This window comes from Lactuca sativa, chromosome 4 (assembly GCF_002870075.4).
Source record: "Lactuca sativa cultivar Salinas chromosome 4, Lsat_Salinas_v11, whole genome shotgun sequence".
Taxonomy (NCBI): domain Eukaryota; kingdom Viridiplantae; phylum Streptophyta; class Magnoliopsida; order Asterales; family Asteraceae; genus Lactuca; species Lactuca sativa.
In genome coordinates this window covers 67,006,661-67,014,135 of record NC_056626.2, presented here as the reverse complement: position 1 = coordinate 67,014,135, position 7,475 = coordinate 67,006,661, and the positions used below count along the sequence as shown (strand labels likewise).

The following is a 7,475-nucleotide window of genomic DNA, read 5'->3' as shown; positions in this document are numbered from 1 at the left end:
TTATATAACTATATCTATATAGAAATGATTTTGACAATATATATAAGTTTAAAAAGAGTTTAACATATAAAAGAGTTTTAACCATTTGAATGGTAACATATGACTTGATGTCAGTTTATAAAATGTTTTGAAGTGTTTGTTTGATAAAATAGTTGAAGTATAAGAAAATCCACTTGTTTGATAGTTATTAATCACATGTGATTGATATAATAACTATAATTTTTCTACTTGTATCCCCCCCCCCCCCCCCATAAAAGCATTTAAAATCATTTAAAAGATAAGTTAAGGGGGGTATGAACTCACTTGTAGTGAGTGATTCGAATGAAGATCGATTGTAGGATGCTAAGTGCTAAGTGAAATCTCGGGCATAAGCGGATCCTAATAAGCATATAATGATACATATATGGATATAATTAGTGTATATACAAATAATTATGCAAGGAAACCACCTTAAGGACTAGGAAACACTTATATGGAAGTGTTACAATCACAAAGGATTGTATCTAAGGGGTTGGAAGTGTTACAATCACAAAGGATTGTATCTAAGGGGTTTAGGGCCACACTAAGGTGTGAGTTTCCGGCCTAAGGGAGTTTTTGGCTAATGAGTGTACGGTCATGGATTTTACGGCCATATACTCATTGAAGAGCTTGCAAACAAGGTGTTTTATGGCTCTAACAAGCATTCCCTATGTGTTCTTGGTCCTAGGTTTGGTCTTGAAGGAGTTTGAAGCCAAAACATGCACCAACACAAGAGTTTACGGCCATGCAAGGGTTTACGGCCGTAAACTCTTGATGATCATGTATTTTGTGATGATTCAAGACTAGAAATCGAGAGTTTAACAAGTCTAACTAGGAGATAAAAGAGATACTCATGTTTTTGAAGTTTGGGAGGGGGTTCACGGTCCAAGAACTAGTAGGTGTTCTTGGTGAGAATGTTGAATACTTGAAGATCTACCTAAAAAGATGATTTTCATGGATGAAATCAAAGGGTGATACAAGATCAAGAAGGATAACAACAAATAAAATGGAAGGAATTTTTACATTTTGGAAGATCAAGGTGAAAGCTTGATGATAGTTGAGAGAAACTTGAATTTTCTTGACTTGGATGTGGAAAACGTGGTGAAAATGAAGAAGTATCATATTTGTGGGGTGAGTTCACGGCTAGCCAAGGGTTTACGGCCGTAAATTCCAATCCTTGGAGTTTTCCGGCTTGTATGTTGCACACTGAACTGTAGAATATACTTCCTAACATTCCTTTTTGAAGGTACTAGGCTTAGAACTCTAAAAGAGACCCTTAACAAGGCTAAAAGATAGCAAAAACCAGTGAGGCGGTGTTCCCGCAACCCTTCTCCTGGGCGCTCTGTCGGGTCTAAAGATATCCTATGCAAAATTTGTATTTTAGGAATCATATCCAAAAATTTAACAAATACGAGACCATATTTGCATTTCTCTTAGAAAGATTTGTCAAAAGTTTCTAATTTTTAACACGTTAAACTATCTCCAACCCATATTCATTTTTTTCCTACAAAAATAAAGTAAGAAATGGGCTAAAGAATGTCACATCTCCAACCCTAATCCATTTTATCATATTTTTTATGTTTAAAAGGATATTCCTAGTATATATTCTATTTTTGTAATTTACATATATTGTCAAACACACCCATTCTACTAATTAAATTTTGATAAATATATATTCTATCTTTTTTTATTAATATAATGTTACAAATTATGTTAATATAAAGTTATAACAAATAAATTGTTAATATAACACAATTATATATATATATATATATATATATATATATATATATATATATATATATATATATATATATATATATATATATATATATATATTAGTGTTGCAGAAATCGGCCGATTAATCGCTACTTGGACCTCCACCGATGAGATTTATTGCTAATCGGTCACTATAATCGGGTTTAGTCAATACATGTCAAATTCGAAATTAATCGGACCTAATCAGGCCAAATTGGACATAATCGGACCTAATCGGGTTTGGTCAATGCAGGGCAAAGTCGGACCTAATCGGGCCTAATCGGACCTAATCGCCGATTAATCACTTTTTTTGTAGGATTAAAATTAGATTTATAATTTTTTGAATAATTTTCTTAATAATTAATGGTCCCAGATTAATCCCCGCCTAACCAATTAATCCCTAATCGCTAATCCACCGGTTAGCGGTCGATTAGCGATTTCTGCATATATATATATATATATATATATATATATATATATATATATATATATATATATATATATATATATATATATATATATATATATATATATATATATATGCTTAGGTTATTGTGTTCTGAGTAATTATTATGTAGATGTAGGAATGATTGTGAGCTAATTATTTTAGTTATTTTAAGAAAACTATTAATAAATAATATTGATCTAAAATAAATGCAAAATACCATCTAATTTCATTGTAAGGGTATTTTAATCAATTAACATAAATTTAAAAAAGGAAAATTACAGATTTTAGAAAATTATTAATTCTTTTAACTTTAAAAATATAATTTTTTTTTTAATATTTATATTAATTCGGACATTCTAAAAGAATGTGTTCATGGTTATCTTGAAAAACAAACATTATATTCTGACAGAATAATATAAACATATATTATCAAGATAAATAATTTTTAATGAATACAAATTTTATATGACATGAATTTTAATTGTTTAGAATAAGTTTCATTCATTCTTAATAATACAATTATGAACATAAATTTCTCTTTAAAAAAACTATGAACATTGCTTTCTTTTTGGAAGATCAGTGACCATTCTTCATCTTCATCCCACACATTTTCATGCAGACGTAAGGACCTTGATTATCATGCCCCCCTTCCATCTATCTCTATAACCTTGATGCCTTTCATCATAACATTCTTCAAGAATAACTATAACATGAAATGGATTTCTGTCAGAATGACTACCATGAGAATAACAAGATCTAGGCAAGAAAATTGATTCAATAATTTATGTGTATACTTCATCACCATCTCCGTCTCAATAGATCATTCAATCATCTTCTGTCGTTATAGCACCACAACAATGAAACTCAAATAACATGTTTGGATCAAACAAAATCATCCAAACTTGTTGTCCCGCTTTTGAACCGACCACTTCATCTCCATCTTCATCAAATGTATTTACTTAATTAGAACATGAACCTCCCACTTCTTGACTACTTGAAGTTGGAGCAATATCTTCGACTGTTTGCATTCATATCCCCTGAAAAACAACAACCCATTCGTGTAGAAGTGTATTTGAATCAGAATCTCAGCTAAACAGATACATATTACTGTTATCAGATTCACATACAACCACGAGATACAACTAAAAATTGTCAACAAACATCATACAACTAGAAATTACCAAATTGCCTTGACAAAATTAAATATTCTTACAACAAAAAACAAACAACTAGAAATTACCAAATTGCCTTGACAAAATTAAATACTTCTTACAACAAAAAACAAAGTACTCGTCAAGAAAGTGGGTAGAGAAAGATCAAAACAGGTTTCACAACATGATTCTAAACAGATAAGGTAAATACATACATGCATTTGAATAAAAAAAATCAAATTATTTTAAATCTTTGGTCCATACGTGTATAAGTGTATTTGAATCAGAATCTCAGTTAACCAGATACATATTACTGTTATCAGATTCACATACAACCACGAGATACAACCAGAAATTGTCAACAAACATCATACAACTAGATATTACCAAATTGCCTTGACAAAATTAAATACTTCATACACAAAAAACGAAGTACTCGTCAAGAAAGTGGGTAGAGAAAGATCAAAATAGGTCTCACAACATGATTCTAAACAAATAAGGTAAACACATATGTGCATTTGAATCAAAAAAATCAAATTATTTTCAAGCTTTGGTGCATACAACAAACTAATAAGCATAAGAGGTTCATATCAGCAAAACATGTAGCTTTCGAATTGATTTTGCAAGAAAAAAGATTCAACAGAAGAGGTTGATTTCGAACAACATTTGCAATAAAAAACCTTAATGTTACCTGATGAACAAATCGGTCGTCACTACCCTGCTGCGCCGGAGTGGAAGACCGGTGGTGTGTCGCTGCTTGCTAGCATCAGTGAGTAGAAGTCGATGTTCATGTGATCGTCGACAAGGTTAAGAAAAGTGTCTTCGGGTGTAAGTCTCTGTATGCGACGATGACGATGAATATTGAAGAACCACAGAATAATTTTGAATTTTCGATTTTAGGAGTGTCGGTTGGAGGCCTGGAGACTGGAGGTGAGATTTTTACCTTCACCTTCAATCGATCGCCATATAAAGGGAAAAAGCACGAGTATGTTCTTTTTAAATATTGTGTTTTACCAGTTGAAGATGAATGGTCATGGCTGATGTTGTTCAGTGGTGATGGTGGCTCGGTGGTGGCTGATGTTGTTGGCCGGCGAAGGGCAAGCTCCAACCCTCTTATCTTCTTCAATCATAGGCAGGTAAGGTTAATAAAGATGAACGATGGGCGATTTAAAATTGATTTTCAATTTAATGGGTTATTAATTCGTTTTAACAAGTACCATAAATAATTATAGCTAACATTACCTAATTTCGTTTTTGGAACGACACGATCATTCCTACTTTCATACAAAACTTAGTTAGAATAATTGAATCTATCTATCTCTTTTTATATATATATATATATATATATATATATATATATATATATATATATATATATATAAAATTAAGTTTAAATGTTTTTGACAACTATTGTCTGACTGAATGCACCAATAGGAATTGAAGAATAATTAAATAATTAAAAAAATTGAATAAGGGTAATTATGTAACTTTAGAATGATAATTAAAATAAAATCCCTTAATTAATAGGAATTACCATAAAAATCTCTTTGACCAATTACTTAACCCTAGCCCTAAATCTAACTCATCATCGTTTCTAATCCACGTCTTCTGCTTCTTCTTCTACAATCAATCATCAAGATTCAAAACTCATTATCAGGTCATTATCCTTCTCCAATCAATTATTAAGATTTTCTTTCTTTTCATAAACTCATTTTTTTCTTTAATCGATCAATCATCATCGGTGATGATGGTGGTGGAGGCAACTTGTCACAAGAATTGATGGAAAACGCGTGTAGCCTCTTCCTCGTCTCCTCCGCTACTTATAAAATGGTTCGATTATGTCTCACGGTTGGCTTCTTCTACTGCTCCGCTTCTTCACAAGACTAAACCATTGTAACTGAAGATGAAAAGGGCGTCGCCACCAAATAATTTCAATCCCAGGTACTTTTAATTTTTTTTAGGCTAGTAATTCAAATTGACATCTGATACTGGTGCACATAATCTCAAAAGTACTTAACTTTTGATTGTGAATTATGTTTTCCAGATTTCAAAACCCAATTTTGATTGCCAAAATTGGTAAGACTATCACTAATTTTTTTTGAAGAAACTGAAGAAGCACACCACGTGTTTGATAAAATGTCTCAATGAAAAAATAGTTAAAAATCATTAATGTTTTTACTTCACTTTGTTCCTTATTCTTTTCAGAACTATATAACTCAATTTAGATTGGGTTGGATGCCATTTTCATAACAATAGGTTGATGCTAGTTCCTTATTCTGTTAGAATTTGTAGTTTAATACATTGAACATATCGAGAAGAAACACATGGAACCCGAAGAATGTTAGTTCCTTATTCTGTCAGAATAGGTTGATGCTAGTTCCTTATTTTGTTTGTTGGATATATTCTTGATAATACAAATTCTTAAATAATATTCTTGCAGAATAGTTTATTTTGTAATAATATTATTTGTTGTATTCTAATAGAATTGTAGTTAATTATTTGTATGTTTAATGTGCAGGTTTTACAAGTGTATCACTACAAATTACTTGGCAATGAATTTCTGGTAGAAAAGGCTTCAAGAATGGCTTGAAGACCTAATGGGAAAGGGTTGAAGAATGAATTAAAGAATGATCACACTCATTTTTTAAGAATGTTGTTATTTTTTAAGAATTATACTTGTTTATTCTTTCAGAATGTTTGTTATTATTCCATGAATCACAATCATACAATGTAATTTTTTGATATATTATTAGTTCAAGAATCGATTTTGTGTATTCTTTCAGAATGTATTTACTAGTTTATGTTTGACATTCTGCCATTCTGACAGAATAAAATCGAAAAATACATTCACTAGTTTATGGTTGACACTTTATCATTCTGACAGAATAAAATCGGATTTTTAAATTTGAATTAATTTACAATATTCAGATTTTTAAAAAATAAAGGAATTAATCATCCCTAAAAATCCGAAAATTTCCTTTTTTAATATAGGTTAATTGACTAAATGTCCTTATGCTGAAATTTGTGTGATTATATGGTACATGCTATTCTATTCTACTATCATAGACCCTCAAATCATGACATTTGATTATATTCCGTCCGATGGTCCAGATCTGTGCATTCTGGCACACAATAGTTAGTAAAAACAAAATAACATAACCCTATATATATATATATATATATATATATATATATATATATATATATATATATATATATATATATATATATATATATATATATATATATATATATATATATATATATATATATATCCAAAATGAGTATGTAAGACCTTGACATCGAGGTATATCGCAGATATATTTGCAATGTCATATCATCATTTTGAAGTGCCATATAGGATTTGGTCTTTCACCAGCTTGCAAATTGCTTTCTCTCTCTTTTATAATTAAAAGGTTTTAATTAAATAATAAAACTATATATATATATATATATATATATATATATATATATATATATATTCTAAATTTTGTATTATAAAAATATTTAATAAAGTAATTATTGATGTGGTAATATGAATTGTTTTTTAATAAATTAATTGTTTTGTTTAAAAAGTATCACTTTAATTATAAATAATTCCTTTCATGTTAATTTATTATTAAGTAATTGTTAAGTATTATTTTAAATAACGTTAAACGTGACTTGGTGGTAAAATCATGTAACATCCCAAAAATTTCAACAATTTAAACCTTTCATAAGCGACCTATTTATTAATGAAAGTGTTTACAAACTTTTATTTCCAAAATATTATTTAAAAGTAGAGTCTCTTAAGATCCAATCAATTGTAAAACCAAGCATGTGTAAGGTCACACCTTTACCTTGCCACGGTCCACTGAAGTACCTGAAACCATAAACCAAAACTGTAAGCACGAAACTTAGTGAGTTCCCCCAGATATCAATGCACAAACAAATCACATATATTAATAATATCATATACTGGGTCTACAGCTAAAAGGCTGGATTACCCCTCTAGCTTGCCTATTACGCCTACAGGTCATATCTGGCTTGCCATTGAGCCCACTACATAAGTTTGGCTTGCCCTCGGGCCCACAACTTATGTATGGCTTGCTCCTTGATCC

The 7,475-nt window shown here is 30.2% G+C and overlaps 1 long non-coding RNA gene across 1 annotated transcript; it reads right to left on the bottom strand.

The window, feature by feature from the left end:
* Positions 1–2,635: 2,635 nt before the first annotated feature.
* Positions 2,636–4,585, bottom strand: LOC111879977 (uncharacterized). Its single transcript, XR_002846299.3, has 3 exons — positions 4,067–4,585; positions 3,019–3,261; positions 2,636–2,927 (listed from the first exon to the last, which is right to left on the bottom strand). It is a non-coding gene; the product is annotated as an uncharacterized LOC111879977 (long non-coding RNA).
* Between the last annotated feature and the right edge of the window lie 2,890 nt (positions 4,586–7,475).